The sequence below is a fragment of the Neolamprologus multifasciatus genome, chromosome 20 (genome assembly GCF_963576455.1).
Source record: "Neolamprologus multifasciatus chromosome 20, fNeoMul1.2, whole genome shotgun sequence".
Classification (NCBI taxonomy): Eukaryota; Metazoa; Chordata; class Actinopteri; order Cichliformes; family Cichlidae; genus Neolamprologus; species Neolamprologus multifasciatus.
Window position 1 is genome coordinate 54,254 of NC_140458.1, and position 21,576 is coordinate 75,829.

The following is a 21,576-nucleotide window of genomic DNA, read 5'->3' on the forward strand; positions in this document are numbered from 1 at the left end:
GATGCTTACTCTTTGCCTCCCACTTTCCTTAATACCTTTGGTGCCTGTCTCACCTGGACACAGGTGATCAACTATCTCAGCTTTTTTTTTTTTTTTTTTTTTGCCTGTCTCATTTGGTTCTTTAGCCGAAAGAAAGGGGGGAAAATATCTCCTGGATCACCTGTTGAGAGAAAAAGAATAGAAAACAAGCAAAAAAAAAACAAACAACAAAAATAACTATCTCAGCTTCGAGTCTCACTCTCAGACTGAGTCTGCATTGCATATCTATTATTCCTGATGGCAACTATAGCGCCATTAAAACATAAACTACTTGTCTTGGGCTTTAATAAAATATTTTAAAATGATCTGTATACATGTTTTCTTTATTTGATGATATAGAGGAGACACAAAGAGAGTTAGGCTTGTGACCCTAAAATTCCCAGGTGGACACAGGAAGGACAGTATTCAGTTAACTGTCAGGTGACAGTTCGTGTGTGGCCAGGGGATCCATTGCTTCTTTAGTGCCGTTCTCTCCACTTTCAAATAAAACCAAATACACAGAAAAAAAATCCATTAAAAGAAAAGCTGTACTTTCAATTACAACTTACTAATAATATTGAAACAAACATATGCCCATGGGGCAAAGCTCATTAGTGGTATGACTATACTGTTTACAATATACCCATATAAGCAATAAAACTGTAACTTCTGTGCATTAGAATTTTTATACTTTTACTTTTTAGTAGTAGTAACTATCCAATATTAAGTTAATATTTGCTGCCAGGACACGAGATGGGGTACACCTACACCTAGATGGGGTTGATTAGGCCGATTGTTGCCAGTATATTCTCATGTAATTAATAACTGCTTCTTGATCTTCAGCTTAGGTTTCTGTCCACATTATTACCCACAGTTTCCAGTCTGTTATTACCCAGTTACATCAATTTGATTGCAATATTGCTCCACTGTAGCCAGTGTTTATAGAAGTTACTTGGATATTAATTAATAAGTGGTAATGACTTGGCATTTCTATGTTATTACCTTCTTGTTTCCACCTCATCATCCCACTATTCTCACATTATTTCTGACTTATAATAGAAAGTACTACCAAAAGAATTTTCAACATGGAACAGACGGACAGACTCTGCCTCAAAGCAGTTTAAAAGCTAAAGGTTCAGACCTATGAACTCTCTGCAAAATTTGGAAAAAATAATGCTCTTTTTGAGGAAGGCAGCTGCACAGTCAGCACTTAGTTCGAAGGGTTTCTCTAAAAGGTTGCCAGCATCTCTCATTAGTCATATGTGGCCTTATCTTTCCCGGGGTCACCTCATGGATCATCACAGAATTGTGTGACAGTGAGTTTCAGAGACCTGTGCTTAGTGAGTTCAACATACACAATGTGTCTTTCTGCTATCTGGATTCACTTGCCTTCCCATACCCAATCCAGATAAGTATTCATACCAAGGTGAGTTAAACTAGAGTTTCCCCGCACGTCCACATGAAAGGGTGATGTTATTAGGATCAGATGAATCAGAAAAACTGAAGTGTGCTGGCAGCAGAGTGGGTGAATTTAAAGAAAGATTACACTATTGAAAACTATAATGAAGTTAAACACAGAATACAGAATGAAAATGGCACAACTACTGTAGAAAAAGTAGCAGTACAAGATTAAAAACCACATGGTAGTCTTGTACAGTAAAACATAAAGCATTTAATAAATGTGTGGCACTTTAGGCACTTTGAACAAAAAGAGCTCCTATGTTATTAAACTTTATCTTATGACCCAAGAAAGAAAGCAAAAATGATCAATATCAAGATCAATCATCTGATAGATCAATCAGCTCAGAATCTGATGGACTATAATTGAGGAGTTCATTAAATTAGTGTTTGAATAATAAGATAATAATAATTTCTTTCTCATCACATAAAAAGAAAAAAAAATAAAAATATTCAGGAATTACAAAAAACCATCAAATCACTAGAAGAAACATACGCGTCCCACCAAGATCAGGAAACATTGAACAAAATGTGCAAGACAAAACTAGAATTAAATGAGATAATTGATAAAAAAATAAAAATAAATTCTTAGTACAAAGACTACGCTTACAAAATTATGAACATAGTAATAAATCCGGTCAATTTCTAGCAAACCAGCTAAAAATAAAGAAAAAACAACTATATGTGCTGTTCAAGGTTCATCTGGAAACACAATATATGAACCAAAACAAATAAACAACATTTTCAGGGATTTCTATAAAACGTTGTACTCACCACAAATAAACCCATCTAAAAAGAAAATTGATCAGTTTTTAGACTACATAACTCTCCCAAAATTATTAGACTCTCAAGCAATGGCACTGGATTCACCACTGACATCAGGTGAACTCCAGGAAGCCCTGATAAGTAGCCCAATAATAAGGCTCCAGGTCCAGACGGCTTTCCTGCAGAATTCTACAAAGAATTCTGAACAATTCTAGCACCAGTTTTTTACAGAACGTTGTTAGAAATCAAAGAAAAGGGCAGACTTCCATCAAATATGAATTCTGCAAACATTAATCTCCTGCTAAAACCAGGCAAAGACCCTGTATATCCCTCAAGCTATCGTCCAATATCCCTTATAAATGTAGACCTCATAATAATCTGCAAAGCTCTCTCAAAGAGACTAGAGAAAATAACCCCCCTCTTAATTCATCCTGACAAAACTGGTTTCATAAAAGGTAGGCACTCATCAACAAATACACGTAGATTACTTAATTTAATAGACTACTCATACAGTAAAAACCTTGAAACTACAATATTTTTTTTAGATGCAGAAAAAGCGTTTGACAGAGTTACAGTGGGGCAAAAAAGTATTTAGTCAGCCACCGATTGTGCAAGTTCCCCCACTTAAAATGATGACAGAGGTCAGTAATTTGCACCAGAGGTACACTTCAACTGTGAGAGACAGAATGTGAAAAAAAAATCCATGAATTCACATGGTAGGATTTGTAAAGAATTTATTCGTAAATCAGGGTGGAAAATAAGTATTTGGTCACCTCAAACAAGGAAAATCCCTGGCTCTCACAGACCTGTAACGTCTTCTGTAAGAAGCTTTTCTGTCCCCCACTCGACCTCATCATCTGTATAAAAGACACCTGTCCACAGCCTCAACCAGTCAGACTCCAAACTCCGCCATGGCCAAGACCAAAGAGCTTTCGAAGGACACCAGGAAAAGAATTGTAGACCTGCACCAGACTGGGAAGAGTGAATCTACAATAGGCAAGCAGCTTGGTGTGAAAAAATCAACTGTGGGAGCAATCATCAGAAAATGGAAGACATACAAGACCACTGATAATCTCCCTCAATCTGGGGCTCCACGCAAGATCTCATCCCGTGGGGTCAAAATGATCATGAGAACGGTGAGCAAAGATCCCAGAACCACACGGGGGGACCTGGTGAATGACCTGCAGAGAGCTGGGACCAAAGTAACAAAGGTCACCATCAGTAACACACTACAACGGCAGGGAATCAAATCCCGCGGTGCCAGACGTGTTCCGCTGCTGAAGCCAGTGCATGTCCAGGCCCGTCTGAAGTTTGCCAGAGAGCACATGGATGATACAGCAGAGGATTGGGAGAATGTCATGTGGTCAGATGAAACCAAAGTAGAACTTTTTGGTATAAACTCAACTCGTCGTGTTTGGAGGAAGAAGAATACTGAGTTGCATCCCAAGGACACCATACCTACTGTGAAGCATGGGGGTGGAAACATCATGCTATGGGGCTGTTTTTCTGCCAAGGGGACAGGACGACTGATCCGTGTTAAGGACAGAATGAATGGGGACAAGTATTGTGAGATTTTGAGCCAAAACCTCCTTCCATCAGTGAGAACTTTGAAGATGAAACGAGGCTGGGTCTTCCAACATGACAATGATCCAAAACACACCGCCCGGGCAACAAAGGGGTGACTCCGTAAGAAGCATTTGAAAGTCCTGGAGTGGCCTAGCCAGTCTCCAGACCTCAACCCCATAGAAAATCTGTGGCGGGAGTTGAAAGTCCGTGTTGCTCGGCGACAGCCCCAAAACATCACTGCTCTTGAGAAGATCTGCATGGAGGAATGGGCCAAAATACCAGCTACTGTGTGTGCAAACCTGGTAAAGACCTATAGTAAACGTTTGACCTCTGTTATTGCCAACAAAGGTTATGTTACAAAGTATTGAGTTGTATTTTTGTTATTGACCAAATACTTATTTTCCACCCTGATTTACGAATAAATTCTTTACAAATCCTACCATGTGAATTCATGGATTTTTTTTTCACATTCTGTCTCTCACAGTTGAAGTGTACCTCTGGTGCAAATTACTGACCTCTGTCATCATTTTAAGTGGGGGAACTTGCACAATCGGTGGCTGACTAAATACTTTTTTGCCCCACTGTAACTGGAAATTTCTATTTGCAACTTTACACAAATTTGGTTTTGGATCTTCTTTCATTAACTGGTTAAAAATATTATATAATTCCCCAACAGCTTGTGTCAGAACAAATAACCAGACATCCTCCAGCTTCTGTCTCCTGAGGGGCACCAGGCAGGGATGCCCACTCTCCCCTTCACTGTTTGCAATTTTTATCGAACCACTAGCAGCAGCAATTAGACAGTATTCAGTAATTAAGGGCATAAAATGCAAGAACGTGGAACATAAAATCAGCCTTTATGCGGATGATGTGTTACTCTTTCTCTAAAATTCACAAACCAATATCTCTGGGGTGATTGAATTGATAAACTCTTTTGCAAGAATATCAGACTACTCAATTAACTGGTCAAAATCTACAGTCTTCTTCTTCTACTTCTGATTAATTGCTCCTTCCATAATTCCTCTTCTACTCCACTGCAATCAGGAAATATAAAATATTTAGGTATTAATATTTCTCCCAAGCTTGCAGATCTAACTAAATTAAACCATATCCCACTTTTAAAGAAAGTAGAAGGTGATCTGGCTAGATGGAAATGTCTACCCATATCACTTATGGGAAGGGTTGCCGCTATAAAAATGATGGTCTTACCAAAAATAAATTATTTATTCTCAGTGATCCCAACTAAACCGCCACAAGATTGGTTCAGATCTCTAGATTCATATATGTCCAAATTCCTTTGGAAAAATAAGCCCCCACGTATAAGCTTAAAAACACCACAAAAGACCAAGGATAAAGGAGAATTAGAACGTAAAACTTTCAGCACTACTTCTTAGCCAACAGGCTTCAGTTTATCTCATGATGGCTAAAACATACCCTCTTAGATGAACCTTGGCTAGATGTAGAACAAGCACTTTGCAATAATATAGAGATTTCAGGTCTACCATTTATCAGCTCAAACATCCAACGACATGAATACTTCAAAAGCGTCAACATCAGCTCTTCTCTGGCAGCATGGTAGAAGTTTCTGAAGTTGACGGAGTCTTCATTAATCCCATGCAAACATACACCTATCTGGAACAACCCTGACATATTACAAAACAATAATATGATAAACTTTTCAGATTGGAGTGGTAAAGGAATCAAATATGTAGAACATATACTAGAAGGAACAGAATTTATTTCATTTGACAGACTATTTACACAATATGGGATCAACAAGAAAAGATTTTTAGAATATCAACAAATTAAATCCATAATAAAAAAGAAATCAAGTTGGTCAAGTTGAACTACAAACACCACCAAGTGTGGTTCAATTTCTTACTCTTAAAACCCCCAAATTACTATCCAAAATATACAGAATGCTTTCTAAAACAGATGAATCAATATCACTTCCTATTGCAAAATGGGAAGCGGATTTATCAGTTAACTTAGACCAAAACTTCTGGTCTCAGATTTGCTTAAAAACCTTTCATCTAATCAGAAATCCCAGTTCAATTAATTCAACACAAAATACTACATAGAGTGCACTATACAGGTCATCGGATGTTCAAGATGGGCTTTACATCTATCAACAACTGCTCACACTCCCAAACCAATTCACCGGACAATTATATCCACGCTCTTTGGTTCTGTTCAGAAGTTTTGGCGCGAGATATGTGAAGACTTATCAAAGTGTCTCAAATGTAACATTCCAACTTCCCCTTTAGTGTGTTTGTTGGGCAGCTTAGATAATGTCACTTCAGAAAAGAATATAGCCCATATGGTTTTCACTGCCCTATGCATAGCCAAGAAAACAGTCCTCATGAACTGGAAAAATAAAAATAATCTTAATTCTAACCAATACAGAAATTATCTATTAGATTACATTAGTCTTGATACAGCCTCTGCCACCACATCAGATCAATTGCTCTGGGCTCCTTTGATCAGCTCCATCACCTAGTGGGGGTGGGGGGTCATAGTTTGGTCCCGCCTTCACTGTTGTGATTGGTGTGGGGGTAGGGACAGGCTACCAGGAGCATCTTCCTTGGGGGGCTCAACCCGGGGTAGCGGTCATGGCCAATTAGGGGCTCTGTTGGCTCTTAGGTGACGGTTTCCTCGTGGCTGCGTGCAGCGGGGCTAGGGGAGGGTCTGTGCTGACGGACGTGGGTTACTGACCTGGTAGCCTGGCTGCCCCTAGGTGGGTCCGGGACGGGCGTGAGGTTCTGGGGTTGCTCTGGCTCTGGGCTGGGGCCCTGGCCGGGCCTCGGGGGCTTGGGTCCTGGTTGGTGTGTTGCCGGGGTTGTGGGCGGGTGGGTTTATGGGGGCCCAGCCCTAGCGCAGGGTGCCGCCGGTGCATCGAGCCACCTGGGAGGCTCTTCAACTGGTGGGGGAGGTTGTCACATCTTGCAGGAGCTTTCCTCTCTTCAGGAACTCTCTCTGCAGGAGGGGGAGATACAGGAGAGGTGGAGGAAGATCTCAGCCTGGGCGTCTGGAAGATGTCTGTAGTCTGGAAGATGAGTGGATGATGGGGTGGGTGCAGTTTTCTCTGTGGTGGGGTTGGGTGGACTGTCCCCGGCTCTGTGGGGCCGGGCGGCGCTGCTGCACTGGGCCCCGGTCCGGATGGGCCTGGGGCCCCTTTCCCTGGCGGGTCGCGGAGTATGGGGGTGCCTACTGGGGTCAGCGGGGGAGCTGGCCCCAGGGAGGGGTCACTTGCCCCTCACTTCCTTCCCTCCCCATCTCCAGCTGCCTCCCTCTTCCCGCTCCACCACAATCACCCACACATGCAGGGCCTTGGAGTAGGGGTGTGTCACCAGCGGACAGAGGAGGCACCCCCCCTCTGTCCCCTTCTGGCTGCCTCTGCCTGAATTTTATCCCACAACTTAGACATTCACATTACTCACACTCTCATGTGGGCCAGGAGGAGGAGTTGGCCGTCCGACTGGGGTCTGGAATGTGGGGCCTCCCGGCTGCTGCGGAGTTGGGGCGGTCTGCTTCTCCCCACCGCAGGGAAAAGGGTAACACCACCTGGGTCTGGGTGCAGTTCCCCCCTCCATGGGCAAGGGTACCTAGACCTGGGTCTTAGAGTACGCTTGGGGAGTGTGATTGTGTGTACAGCGTCTCTTTATGTCTGTCTCCACATTGGTGGAGTGTGGAGTAATTGCATATGAGAGCATGAGGGTGGGAATGGATGTTTGTATCTGTGCGTGCCTGTATGTCTGTGTCTATATGTCAGGTTGGGTATCAGACGCCACCTCTCTGGGGACATCTCAGGCCCTCCAAGGTTTGGAGGCCTATCTCCCCCCACCACTTCCCCTGCCGGTGGCGGACTCCCTCGGACATCGGTGCGTTGGTGGTTCTTTCTGTCCGGGGATGGGCGTCCGGGTACACACCGGCTCACTCCTTGGCGGCTGCTTATCGGGGCCTGGAGCCTGGGGCTCGCTCGGGCCACTTCGGAGGTGGGGTGCCCCGGCTCGTCACTCAGGCACAGCTGGCTGCCGGCGGAGCTCAAGGGCACGTCACTGCAACCCCCCCCCGGCTTCTGCTCCGCAGCTGCTGAGTGACCCCTCATCTGGGACTCTCCTCAGCTCTTTCTGGGATAGTGGCGCGGCTGCCCCTCTGTTAGTCTTCCTTGGTCTCTTGTGTTCTGGGGGCCTCTGGATGTCTGGAGTCTTGATCTCCTCCATACCTGCTTCATGCCCTGGAGGACGGGGCTGTGGCCCCCCCACACCCTCTAGCAGATCATTACATGAAGGAACCTTTTAAAAACAAGCGCGTCCATGCCTACAGGTGTACACACGGATACTCCCTCTTTCTTTCTCCCCTTGTTTCCCCCAGTCAAGTCTGTCCCGTATTCAGCAAGTGAAAATGAAATAAACAATAAAAGGTGAATCAAATGGACCATTTGGTAAAGTAAATCCGTTGGGCATCTTTCTTCACCTTTAGACAATAATTCTGATGGCAAAAGAGCCAAACGGGACAGGCAAAAAAGAAAAAAAAAGAAAAAAAATAGTGTTTGAAGAACGTTTTAGGTTTTGTTCTCTCAACTGCAGCCTCGGTAGACCTATGAAGATTCAATCATAGGGTTGGACTACCAGTAGATTTGATCTCTCCACCAGTAACACTGTGAGGAACCTTGGAGTCATTTTTGACCAGGACATGTCCTTCAACACACATATTAAACAAATATGTAAGACTGCTTTCTTCCATTTGTGCAACATCTCTAAAATTAGAAATATCCTGTCTCAGAGTGACGCTGAAAAACTAGTTCATGCATTTATTATCAGGAAGTCCTAAAAAACCCCTGAAAAGCCTTCAGTTAATCCAAAATGCTGCAGCAAGAGTCGTGACAGGGACTAGAAAGAGAGAGCAGATTTCTCCTGTTTTGAGTTCCCTTCACTGACTTCCTGTTAAATCCAGAATTCAAAATCCTGCTCCTCACATACAAGGTCTTAAATAATCAGGCCCCATCTTATCTTAATGACCTTGTAGTACCATATCACCCTATTAGAGCACTTCGCTCTCACACTGCAGGCCTACTTGTTGTTTCTAGAGTATTTAAAAGTAGAATGGGAGGCAGAGCCTTCATTTTTCAGGACCCTCTTCTGTGGAGCCAGATTCCAGTTTTGTCATGGTCCTGGGTCGGTGACCCAGTGTTTTGTGTATTGCTATTTAATGATTTCTTTGTGGTTTGAAATTTCTAGTGTTTAGTATTGGTTTTGTTCTGTGCCAGTTTGTTTCTTGCTTTACTTTGACAGTCTGTGCCCTATGTTAGTGTTTCTAGTTTGGCGTCTCCCTGGTAACATCTGTTAATTGGTGTCAGCTGTGTCTCCCAGGTGTTTGCCCTTTGCCCTTTTTTCCTCTTGTATTTAGTGTCTGTGTCTGCTTCTGCTCGTCATACCCTCACCATCGCCTGTGTGTTCTGTCTCATGTTAGTTTCTAGCTTCGCCAGTTTAGTTTTCTCTTTAGAACCTGCCCTCAAACAAAAACTAAGATTTTTGAGTTCATGTTTGTCTACACTAGTCCTGCATTTGGGTCCATCATCCTGCCTGCTTGCACACAGACCATGACAAGTTTGGATTCAGGAGACAGACACTATCTCTACTTTTAAGATTAGGCTTCAAACTTTCCTTTTTGCTAAAGCATATAGTTAGGGCTGGACCAGGTGACCCTGAATCCTCCCTTAGTTATGCTGCAATAGGTGTAGGCTGCTGGGGGATTCCCATGATGCACTGGGTGTTTCTTCTTCACTCACTATGTGTTAATAGACCTCTCTGCATTGAATCATACCTGTTATTAATCTCTGGCTCTCTTCCACAGCATGTCTTTATCCTGTCTCTCCCCTCACCCCCAACTGGTTGTCCCAGATAGTCGCTCCTCCCTTAACCTTGTTGTACTTGAGATTTCCTCCTGTTAAAAGGGAGTTTTTCCTTCCTACTGTCACCAAAGTGCTTGCTCATTTGGGCTCATATGATTTGTAGGGCTTCTTGTAGGTCTTTACCTTTCTGGTTTGCTGTGTGGAAGGTGGGATGAAGGACCCAAATGCAGTCATGGTGTAATGAGGGAATCAGACACAGAAAGGGAGCACAGTTGGGAGAAATCACAAAAAATGAGAGGTGGTGGAAGGAACAAAGGATGCAAGACTATCAAGTAAAACAGGAAACAGGAGAAGCTCCTGGGCGAGGGATCCAGGAGCTATCCTCCAGACTCTACCCCTCCCAATCCACCAGAATCTGACGGTCAGTGGTAATGCCATGAAACAGGTAATAATAATAATAATATATTTTATTTATAAGCGCCTCAAGGTCCCCTTACAATAGTACAAAACAGGACCAACAATACAATATAGTAAAATATAGCAAAAATAAAATTTAAACATAAGGCAAATGAGAAAAAAAAAACAAGCATGAAAGTATAAAAGCTAAGCAAGGTAAAAATGGACTAAGACAGAATCAAGGGTGTGCAATTCTGAATAGATGACTTTTGAGACGTGATTTAAAAGTGGTAAGACAGTGTGTGGTCTGGAGATCTGGTGGAAGTGCATCCAAAGTCTCCGGGCAGAACAACTAAAGGCTCTGAGTCCAATGGTAGTCAGGCGAGCAGGTGGAACAGACAGAAGGGAAGCTGGAGAAGAGCGGAGAGTATGAAGGGGTGAGTACGTATGGAGGAGCGCGGTTACAAGTATGGCGGTACTGTGTGGTGTGAGTGAGAGACAAAGACGGTTAATATTACGAAGATGAAAGTAGGAAGACAGAGTGATATTACTTATATGTGCTGTGAAGGACAGAGTGCTATTGAGGATGACACCAAGACTCTTAACCTGAGGGGAGAGTTATCAATGGATAATAAAAGACTGGTTGGATCTGTAGTCAGTTTTGATTTGGTGCCTATTAAAAGGAATTTAGTTTTATTAAATTTAAGAAAGTTGTGAGTAAACCAGAAATATTACCTAGAGGTAGGAGATAGATGATAAAAAGTAAAGGACCCAGGACAGAGCCTTGGGGTACACTGGAATTTACTGGAGTAGATGCTGATCTGTGAGGGAGTAATTGAACAAACTGCGAGCGGCCAGAGAGATAAGAGGTAAACCAGGCGAGTGCTGTACCATTGATGCCAGTAGATCCTAATCTTTGAAGAAAGATGCAGTGGGAGATAGTATCAAAAGCTGCTGTAAGGTCAAGGAGAATGAAGATGGAGATGAGTCCAGAGTCAGCTGCAAGCAGAAGATCATTAGTGATTTTTACTAGAGCTGTTTCTGTACTGTGACATGAATGGAAGCCAGACTGAAACTGTTCGTACAGGTTCTTTCCAGTGAGATGACGATGAACCTGTGGAGCCACTATCTTTTCAAGAATTTTGGCTAAGAAAGGGAGATTTGATCAGGGAACTGGAGTCCAGAGAAAACTGTCGTGAGAGAGCATCAGGTTTGACATTCCTAGACCCAGGACGATAAAAAATATTGAAAGGGAACTGATTAAAGACCAGCGTGCTTGGTGAGAGTTTAACCTCTTAGCTGAACGAAGGTAAACCAAGTTCTTATGATCCGTCCTCATGACGAACGGATGTTCAGCTTCCTCTAACACATGGCACCTAATTGCACTCAGGATGGAGATAAATGTCAAGAGAAAAAAGAACAGGGTTGGAGATGCCATTTGGTCCCGAGTGTTGTGAACCCCAGCGTTGGAAGTGTCTACCTCCACCACAAAAATCAGTGTGGTATCGGGGTGTACCAACACTGGCGCAGTTCTGAACAAAGTTTTCAGTTTAGAAAAAGCTGCATCGGCTCCTGGGGATCACACAAATTGTAATTTGGGAGACGTGAGTTTGGTGAGAGGAGTGGCTACCTTACTGTAGTTTCTACCGCCTGTAGAAATGAGCAAACCCTAGAAAACGTAATTGTTTCCATGTTTCTTGAACTGGCCACTCAGCGACTGCCCGAATCCAGTACTGCTGGGTCCGTCTTCACCTGTCCCCCTGAAATCACAAAACCCAGGAAAGAGACTGTGGAGGCATGCAATTCACATTTTCAGCTTTGACATATAGGCAATTTTCTAGAAGCTGTTGGAGGACAAAGTGCACATCGACCTTATGCTCAGACAGAGAGTTTGAGAAAATGAGAATGTCATATAGGCAAACAAACAAAATCTGAGAAAAATCTCTTCACATCATTGATGAGGGCTTTGAGGAGCTGGAAACTGAGGGTAGAGCTGAGTGCAAACAGAGAGAATGACACATTAAACTCCAGTTAAGTACCTTGCCAGTAGTTCACTCCAGGTGTGGGTTGTGCTTTTCCAGCCAGGGAAAACTAAGGATAAGCGCAGTGTCTGGGGATGGAAACATGAAGAGAGTTGTTTCCCATTGGTTGCTGGATGTGATTAGCTGCATGGGTTCGGTTTTGTGAGTGATATAGGCAAAAACCTTGTTATTGAGAGCAGAGGCAAGAATGGGAGGCTTGAGAGGCACCAAAGGAAAAACGAGCTGTCGGGCTAGATCCATGTCTTTTAAATTTTGCTCACAAATGGAGTCCACAAATGCTTGGAGAGCATGAGAGGTCTGAAGGTAGTTGAGCCTCACAGGGAGGAAGACACGGGGTCTAGAGGACGAGGAGGTCTGACCGAGGGTGCCGGATGCCTTTCTTGGCTTCCCTTAACCGATTATCGATATGCAAGGCTAGTGACACTAACTCCTCAAATGAGGGAGGCTCATCCCAGGAGGTGAGCTGATCCTTCATTTTGTCGTTCAATGCTTGCAAAAATACTCCTTGCAATGCCTACTCAGGCCAGCCTGTCTCAGCAGCCACAGTACAAAACTCGATCACGAACTCAGCGACACTTCTGTTGCCCTGCTGGAGGTTCAATAAACATTTTGCGGTGCTGCCCTTAGAAACTGGGTGAGTGAAGGTTTTCTTCAGCTCCACCAGGAAAACATCATAGGGACAAAACTCAATGGGTCAGAAAGTAAAAAATGTCTCGGCCCATGCCAGCGCTTTTCCCCTCCATAGGCTCACTACAACAACGTCTTTGGGGAAAGAGTGGAGAGGAACGAGAGAACACCAGGGAGCACTGCATCAGAAACCCACTGCAGCCACCTAACTCCCCGTGATACAGCTCTTGTGCGTGCAAAACGGCATCCAGAAAAATGGCCGCTGACAGTGCCAGTGCTGGGTACGAAACGACCACTTCAGCAGCATCAGCCGGCACTGTCCCGGTCGTCAGAATACGGGAAGTGGCAGGGGTGAGCACAGCGTGAATGTCTTTTACTACCGAGAACATTTCTTTCTATGAGCCTCTAATTGCCTGGCACTGTTTATCCAAATATTGTAATGCTTGCTCATGAGTTCCCAATAAAACTCCCTGCGATCTTGGCTCGGAGTGAGTCTGCTGGGTCCATGTCAGACCAGATCTTAATGTCATGAGTGGCACAGGAATGAACCCAGAAGTAGACATATGACTCAGAGTACTTTGATTCTTGGAGTTGCTGGGGTCTGTGGGGATCAAACCAGGCCGGACACCTCCTGCGTCTGACCAGAGTCAAACCATGTGTGCTGCATCTTAGGATTCTGCAGGCTTCTGCATCAAGCAGAAGCCTATGTAGCTTTCTTTTTGTTTTGTTTTTCTCACGAAAGATGCAGTTCGGCTGGTAACCATTTTTTCCCCTGCTGTCATCTGTCATTCCAGTGGTCACCAAACTGTTCTTGGTTGTAATGTAGACTGTTCATTAGGAGTAAATGGTAGAGCCAGACTAAAAGGTTGAAAGATCCGATGGACGCGCTATGACACATCATCAGTGATATATCCTAGGTTTATAGGGTGACACCCAGGTGAGAGTGTCTGATGTTCTGAGAAATACACATGATTCATATGCACGCTGTTACCTGTTTACAAAGACTGGTTTACATTAGCCTCCTGTTATAATTAGAATAATTACAAAATCTCTCTCAATTGTCAAAAACACAATAACATCTAAACACTAAACTGATAAAACTAATTTATTGTTAATAAACAGCTTGCAGATACCATTTTTCTTAACATCTCAGAGTACATTAAGCAATGTTACAATACAATGTTACAAGCCAAAATAGATGACTGCAAAGACTAAAGATAAAATACTTATGCATGATTCAACATAATCAGATAAAAATAATGGAGGACCCGTCTTTTATTTTTCATTTTCATTTTTTTTTTACCACAGTTTGTCACAAACAGAAAGAAGCAGTCTAAACTTATAAACATGAACCACTGACTGTAAGATAATAAAATACCTACATACCATAGTGTCTGTGGTGTAAATGAAAGACTGCATTTACATTACAGGGCACTTGGTCTTTATTAAAAAGTGGGCTATCTAGTAAAATATGAAGGCTGTCAAGCTTGCAGTAAACAATCTGACTATGAGTCATATTTCACAGCCTGCTGACACTGCACACCCAGCAAGTCTGAACTATTTTAAGAAAGAAGAACCTTTAAAATTACGAGTCAGAATTCTTTGAAACCCCACTCTGCATTGTTGTGAGCTGCATGTTTTTGGCTTCCCTCACATTCATTTATTCAGACTGACCTATCAGCCTGTTTTTACATTTTCAAAGTAAATTGCATTCCTGTGGTAATTCTTTACAAATTAAAGATCATCTCCTCCATTCATCCAAAGTAATGAACAGTCAATTCAGCTATTTATATAAAGTTTATTCTCCAAATAAGCAGTACAGTCTACTCCATCTAAAGCAAAAGGCACAACTATCTCTGCTTGATGTTGAGTCTGAGCACAAAGCTAATTTTAAAAATGGTACAACTGCATGGGAATTCAACAGAGGATAAGGGCAGCTGAAGCTTTAACTGATGCAAAGCACTAGTTAGCTGATGGTGGTATCAGGCTAAATTGATATCTAGGTAATTATTTAGGGTAAAGCAATTGCATAACTTTAAAGGCCAATCTTTTCTCATGTCACCTATAGGTCACACCTCATGCAGGCTTTCTTTTCTATTCATTTTAAACGTATGTTTGATTTTTCTTTGGTGTTTGCTTCAGTTTAGAATAGTTTTAAACAAACAAATTAAAACTGAGCTGCTTTGTTGTCAGGTTGATGCCTCTGTAGCACATATGGTGGGCCCTGCAAAAGCAGAGAACATTAACCCTAAGCCAAAATTAATTTACCTACAACATTTTGCTTTCAGTGTGTGAACAGTCGTCGCAGGCTAACAATGAATTTGGCTCTTGGAGTTTTTAGTAGACACTTTTTTTTAAACCTTGATTTTTTAACTCTATCAGCACAAACAAACTTGGAAATAAATCTTGAAGGTTTTTTTAGTCAAACTTTTTAGTCCTTTAAATCTTTTCAATGCGCTGGTAGAAAATCCTCTGTGATAGCTTTCACACGTACATGTGCAAACAGAAGCAGTGAGACTGTGCAATGTTTCACGTATTCCAGCTTTGTTTCACCAACACACTCTAGGCCTGTTTAGTCTGTACATTTCCACTTATCGTTTTTCTCCCATTTTTCTCTATTATACTGTGCTAACAACAGCTCTCTGTAAACTCCCCACATTTTTCTGCCTTGTGTTCACTTCCGGCAGCAATCAAATATGCCCATCAAAGATGTGTTTCTGAACAAAAGAAAGAGGCAGACCAGGACTACACTGTACCCGAGAAACAAACTAAAGGGAGGTGGTGGTGAAACAAGTCAAACTTTGGATTGTTTGGCTCAGCTAGGGAAGATAAAGAGTTGGCTTTTTTCTTTTCGTGGTGTGAGTGAAGTCTATTTTTTTCTTTTGTGGTCAGTGTAAAGTGTGTATGTTTTTTTTTTCTTTTGTGGTGAGCCTGTGGGAACTGCTGAATGAGATGGAGTGATTCCTGAAGTCAATGCTATCAGCCTGTGACACACTCAAACACAGGCCGGGTGTAATGGGGAGGAGGGTGGTGATAAGGATTGGGATGGCCTGAGAATGATAAGGAATGGATGGCTAATCGAGACCAACTTTGATCTTGATAGCAAACTATGTAAATATAAAAGAAACAATCAGGCCAGATCTTTCCCTTGGTTTCCACGTTTATTGATTATTGGCGTTCAAACCTCCAATTCCCTAATTTGTCCAGCTGATAGGAGCTCACCCTTAACATTTTAATGCCCGATCTGTTCATGCTAACTCTCAGTATCAAACAGCTTACGCCTCCGTAACACGTCTCACTGTGTATGTATGTGTGTTTGTGCACGGAGCACTAAACCGCTGCTATTCGCTGCCACACATTGTGGGCTATTATATATTTAGTTGTTAAGGTTCATTATTTTTATTTTATTCAGTACTTTGCTTTTTTTAAATGATTTTACTATTTATTCTACATACGTATACAGTTGTATCTGTTGAATCTGTCCTATCAATGGTTGAATGACAGTGAAGCAGAATCAGAGCCTGACACATTTCTAAGTTTGATCTTTTACAAAGTTTGATTGTTTGATCAAACTTTGATGAGTTTGATGCAATTATAACAGAGCACTTCTCTTGGCTGCATATTACAGTAACAGGTATATTACGAGTTGTGGTTTTCTGACAGTAAGATGATTGTATAAAGAACACAATGGAAACTTTGAGACAGTGATAATAATAAAGAGTTGAATGTGTAGATTTGACGGGACACAGGTGTTGTGATTGGCTATACCTGTGGCCTAGTCTTTTGTTCATCTCTGTACCTTAAAAACATTCTCTTTTTTTTTTTTTTTTTTTTTTTTTTTTTTTTTTTTTTTTTTTTTTTTTTTTTTTTTTTTTTTTTTCCCCTGTCCCATTTGGTTCTTTAGCCGTCAGAATTGTTGTCTGAAGACCAACAAGGATACCCAATGGATTTATTTTGCCAAATGGATCATCATGGCATTGCCGTATTGGTCCATTTGATCGACCTTTGTTTTTATTATTTATTTTATTTTCAGTTGTTACAGACGGGACAGACATGAGTGAGGGATAGGAAAGGGAGAAAGAAAGAGGAAGGAAAAGAAAAACAGAAGGGGAGAGGGACAGTGAGAAAGGGGGGAAGAAAAAATATCTCCGGGATCACCTGTTGAGAGAAAAAGAATAGAAAACAAGCAAAAAAACAAAACAAAACAATGCAACATACTATACACAACACCATCGCATTAATCTAGCTAAGTGAAAACAGCAGTAAATACTAAATATTGAATGTTGTTGTGCAGCACGCAGGACAGACAGCGCACAATGTGCTTTGAAGTAGCAGCCAAGAAAGGTGTGATTTAAGTCTACGAATAGTGAACACCCATGTGCACACCTGTGTGGATCGGCGCGCTTGTATTCAAATGGTTTCCCCATGTAATGGTCTGCTAGAGGATGTAGAGAGCCATAGCCCCGTCCCCCAGGGCATGAAGCAGGCATGGAGGAGATCCAGGCCCCAGACATCCAGAGGCCCCAGAGTGCAAGAGCCCAAGGAGGACCACCGGAGGGGCATCCGTGCCACCTTCATGGGAAGGGCTGAGGATCCCCAGATGAGGGGTCACCCAGTAGCCACCGGGCAGAAGCTAGAGGGGGCTGCACCGGCGTGCCCGCCGGCTCTGCCGGCAGCCAGCTGTGCCAGAGTGAACCGAGCCGCAGGCACAGAGGCCGGAGGCCCGAGGGCCCCCCGCGCCCCGGAAGAGGCCTGACCGAGCAGCAGGCGCCAGGCCCCGCCAAGTAGTCACCGGGAGTGAGCTGGTACATACCTGAGCGCCCAGCCCCGGACACCAAGAACCACCAACGCACCGACCCCTGAGGGCATCAGTCACCGGCAGGGAGTGTGGTGAGGGGAGATAGGCCTCCACACTTTGGAGGGCCTTGGAGTTCCCAGAGAGGTGAAGTCTAAGACCCGACCTGACATATAGACACAGACAAACAGGCACACACAGACACAGACATGCATTCCCACCCTCATGCACACATATACAAACACTCAGCACTCACCCAACGCAGGAATAAACGTAAATGGACATGTACACACAATCACACTCCCCAAACATTCTCAAATGTGCGCCTTCTTCTGTGTTTGCTTCTCAAACTGTCCCTAAAGATGAACTCCATCGAAGGACACACATTTCAGCTAATTGTATCTGCACCCACATATTTTAGTTTCTATCCATAGCTCAGGTGAGGGTTAGCAAGCAGCAGAAGCTTCACTTGTTCAACCACGAAAAACTGTAAAAAACAACACTGTTCACTGCACTGAGCTTTTAGCACACCTCACACACTACAGGAGTTCAAGACCCATTCTTCATGCAATAATTGGATATTTGCACTTGTTTCTCCATTCACAGAGCGTTACACTTGCAACTGTGAAGCCACAGCAGCTTTAAGGAATCTGCAGGATATGTCTCATGAAGCAGTGAAAAACATCTTCAGTCCTACAGCAAAGCCACTCATCTACAAGTTAAGTACTATCCACCGTACCGCAGTCCACTTAGTGAGCCACTGCTTTGGGCTGCAGTTGTTTTCAGGGAGAAGAGAAATGATTTACTTGTGAAGTGACAATTATAATGTTGCTTCTAGTCATTTGCGGTTTACCATGATCATTAATTAAAGAACAGTGAGCATCTGTGATGATAAAATAAGTAGCACCCTGCTCCATGGGATGCCTGTTGTATGCTAAGAACTGTAACAAGACCATCTCCATCACTTTTAACCGCTAACTTAAAATGAGCTAAGCACTGTGTGTCTTGCTAACTGGATCTCTGGGAAGGGGCTGTTTCGAAAGAACAAAAGGCCACATTTACTCTTTACTCATGATGCTGCAGTCACAAAAAAAGGCAGATGGATGTGGAAGGTTCTTCTCATAAATTAATCCACTAATGCCATGGACAGTGATGGCAGACTGTGGGGGTACAGGGAAATAGGACCCAAAACGCAGGACTCTTTGATGTAGACAGTGCATTTATTTACAGTGCAGTAACTAATAATCCAACAACAACTCCCCAGTGCGTTCCTGCTCCAGTGCCAGTGCTCCGTGACTCCGCTTCTCAAGCTTACTGCACTCTTGTTCCCGCAAACCTCGTGAGAAAACACAGACGCAGTAAACTCCACAGCTGTGGCAGGCTCACACTTACTGGCTTGCGGGGAAACTAACAGGAAGACACGCAACAATCCCACCTTTATGGGAGCTCAGCCACTCTCTAAAGTAGCTCCCTCCAGATGAGGCTGATCAGCAGCAGGTGTGTGTCATCATCTGCTTCAGGTGTGACCGCCCACCAGGCCGAAAGGTGCCTGTAAACTGGTCCTTCGAACACTCACACACACCTATACACACAAACATGGAAACGAGGGACAGCAGCACCAGACAAACACACCCAGCAGGGACCGCCAGACTAAGACAGAGAAGCACATAAACACAAGTCCATAAACTACTCAAGAACCCTGGGTCCGAAGACCCAGGTCCTAATAACTAATAATGCACTACACTGCAATCATCAAATCAGTTGATGAATCAGTTCATTTTAATTAACAACCAACATGCTCTACTAAGAGTGGGGCAAATTTACAGGTCACACAATGATCTGCCACCAACACTGTCACGGGATGTGTTTTTTTTCTGATCTGCAAGCCAGATCAATGAGACAGAATGATATCATGACAAACTCTTCTAGTAGAAACTGATAATCTATCATAATGGTTGGAGATTTGGTAGACAATGTCATTTTAACTCTAGGAGTACCTCTGTGTAAAAATATGACTAGATCTAAAATGATGCAAACTCAGTTCACCGTAAAACTTTACTGTTCTCACTTGGCTCCAGTGAATCGGATTAACAACAGCTCAGTGAGTTTGTTTGTTTGTTTGTTTGTTGTTTGTTTCTTTGTTTCTTTGTTTCTTTCAAATAGCATCACTGATGGCCCAGCTCGAAACAGTTAGTTACTCTGCTCACAGCTTCATGCAGCCAAGCCAAACATGCATTTGTCCTGATAGTCTTCCTGTCTTTCCACATAAAGACATGTTTATGAATGTTACAACCATTTTGGGTGCAAGAAAAGGCATAGAGCACAACCAGCAGACAGAGGCTTTGTTTTCAGTGTTGACATATTGGATTAGACGGCTATGGGCAGATATAAAGACTTAACCTTGTTATGGTCAGTGGAGCCCAAGCTTGATGAAAACATCATTAGAAAAGGGGTGACCACAAACCAGTGACAGAGTGTTGGAGATGTGTTAGAAAAGTCCAGTTATGATTGAGCTTTGCATCTCTCAAACATGGTTTCATGAAAACAAATGTTCAAGCTTTGCTTTAGGAAACAAACAGAAAGAAGCTACTTTCAGCTCCTCTTTACAGGTAACGCTACACATTTGATTTATTTGGGGTATTTTTCCTGTTGCTTTTCTGTCGTCATTATTCAACAAACACATTGTTGCTGTCTTCATCCAAATACAAGGTCCACATTTATGGACAGATCTGAACGGCACTGAGCGCTGTGAAAACATGCAAACCTCCAATTAAAAGTCAAAGTCCAGCATTTTCTGCTGTGGCTTTTTTCACGGAGAAAGTGATTTAGACAAGAAGTGGGAAAAGATGATTTTAAAAAAATAATTTACAGAATCTTTTACAAAACTGATCTTGTTCTACATTTTAATTCTTGCCAGGGTTACAGAATTAAAAACACTCAGACATTAATGTGCAGACTGAGTTTGTTTGATTTTCATCTTGTTGCAAAGCTGAACCCACGGATCTGCTCAGCTGGAAGAAATTAAAATAAATTGTTAACAGGGATGAAACAGCTCCAGCATTTAAAATCATTCTGCAAAAACATTCTCTTTCTTTATCTGTCTTTAACAAGTGAAACTGAAACACTAGCTGGTGCTCGCACTTTACAATTTAATGTTAAGTCAATGCACAGAACAACATTTGTTTCTCATATACTTACTGTAAAATAAAACATAATCTCGACATCGTCGACCCTCTGAAAGTGCTTGCCTGGCCGTTTGTTAGAATAACACAAACTCATTCCTTCAGTAAAGCCACTAATTTAAAACCTAAGTACTGTTTTACCACTTTCCAGAGGCTGCAGCTGTTTTGAGTGCGGTCAGGGGGAGAGAAAGTGATTTAGAGGTGAAATGGGATAATGATGATGTTCATTCTAGTAATTTCTGAGGCAAAAAAACAACCTAATTTAAATCGGCACAGACGATCTGTGATTAAAGCGTGGCAGAAAAGGCCAACAGGCTAAGGGCATGTATAATTATAGGTGCTATTGCTGGCATGGTTTTGACACTGCTATCTGATTTTCTGGTGTTAACTCGGAACATCTAACTCGTAAGACTGAACTTGACATGTACGTCTGAGTGTATTAGCAGTTACAGTGTGGCAGTAAAAAATTACACACACAAAAGGTTTTAAGTTTTGAAGACAGAAACAGTTTTCTTATATATGAAATCTCTTTTAAGAAAAACAGTGGAGACTGAAGCAAACTGTGGACATGAAGGGCAGCCAGTGATACACAGGATCACATCACATACACTTGGTTCTGTTCATCTGGACATTTTCGTCACTCATCCAAGTGACTTCCTCGGGCCAGGACTCTGCAGCCTATTCACACTTTCAATGATGAGGATGTACACATCCTGGACAGGGAGGAACGCTGGTTTGAGCGTGAAGTCAAGGAGGGAAAGACCATCTCTGAAACGAGATCTTACAATTCTGGGATTGCAGCCATTCCCCAACTCTCTGTCAATGGTACTCATGGACATTGATCACTGGTCATGACAGTTTGCATAATAATGA

At 42.7% G+C, this 21,576-nt stretch overlaps 1 long non-coding RNA gene across 1 annotated transcript; it reads right to left on the bottom strand.

Moving 5' to 3' along the window:
* Positions 1-1,526: 1,526 nt before the first annotated feature.
* On the bottom strand, positions 1,527-6,535 carry LOC146493946 (uncharacterized). The gene is made up of 2 exons (XR_014871651.1): positions 5,436-6,535; positions 1,527-2,154 (listed from the first exon to the last, which is right to left on the bottom strand). It is a non-coding gene; the product is annotated as an uncharacterized LOC146493946 (long non-coding RNA).
* Between the last annotated feature and the right edge of the window lie 15,041 nt (positions 6,536-21,576).